The following is a 1,611-nucleotide window of genomic DNA, read 5'->3' as shown; positions in this document are numbered from 1 at the left end:
ACTACTACTACTACTACTACTACTACTACTACTACTACTACTACTACTACTACTACTACTACTACTACTACTACTACTACTACTACTACTACTACTACTACTACTACTACTACTACTACTACTACTACTACTACTACTACTACTACTACTACTACTACTACTACTACTACTACTACTACTACTACTACTACTACTACTACTACTACTACTACTACTACTACTACTACTACTACTACTACTACTACTACTACTACTACTACTACTACTACTACTACTACTACTACTACTACTACTACTACTACTACTACTACTACTACTACTACTACTACTACTACTACTACTACTACTACTACTACTACTACTACTACTACTACTACTACTACTACTACTACTACTACTACTACTACTACTACTACTACTACTACTACTACTACTACTACTACTACTACTACTACTACTACTACTACTACTACTACTACTACTACTACTACTACTACTACTACTACTACTACTACTACTACTACTACTACTACTACTACTACTACTACTACTACTACTACTACTACTACTACTACTACTACTACTACTACTCCCGTTCTCCGTACTACGTCTTACAGTAAAGAATGTAATAATTTAAATTTATATATATATATATATATATATATATATATATATATATACATATCATAATCTATTTGAGAATGACAAATAAAATTAAAGGAAAACAGTATTCATTTCAGTAATATATGAAAAAGTGTTAAGTAAGATGACAAATGAAGAAACTATGAAAATATAAATTGACAATGGTTAAACGTTCGCATTTTTTTTATTATTTTGGATGACTTATGTCAAGAAAACACAAAAGGATGTCAAGAGGATGAAAGTATTGATAGATGAATGTAGAAAGTTCAAACAATCATTCCATCAACAGCAACAACGACAACAACAACCACAACGACGACAACGATAACAACGAAACAATAATAATAATAATAGTAATACTAATAATAGTAATGGTAATAATAATAATATTATTATTATTATGGACATTTTCGTTTTGCAGTTTGAAAAGAGACTATGAATATACATTCAATAATGACAATAATGACAAGGAGATGGTATATAAGTCACATAGAAACTTCTTAAAACAAAAGATTTTGACTGTCATTAAAACAATGAAACTAATCATAATCATAATGATAATAATTCTATTTAAGACATCAATTTTATACTATTCTTAACTTGGAGAACTATGAAAGTCATCCTCTAGAAGATACAAGTATTAATTAACAATTGTCAATGCAAAATACTTTGGATCCGTTGGCCGGATACTATCAGTAACAATCTACTATGGAAGAGAACAAATCAAATCCTAGCAGAGGAAAAAATCGGGAAGAAGCACTGGAAGTGGTTAGGACAAACATTGACAAAGCATCTAAATGTATCACAAGGTAAGTCCTCACTTGAAACCCTCAAGTCCAAAGGAGAAGAGGAAGACCAAAGAACACATTATACTGAGAAATGGAGATAGACATGAGAAGAATGAACAACAATTGGATGAAACTAGAAAAGAAGGCGGAGAACAGAGTGGGTTGGAGAATGCTGGTTGGC

Source organism: Schistosoma haematobium, chromosome ZW (assembly GCF_000699445.3).
Source record: "Schistosoma haematobium chromosome ZW, whole genome shotgun sequence".
Classification (NCBI taxonomy): Eukaryota; Metazoa; Platyhelminthes; class Trematoda; order Strigeidida; family Schistosomatidae; genus Schistosoma; species Schistosoma haematobium.
Note: the sequence above shows the minus strand (reverse complement) of the source record.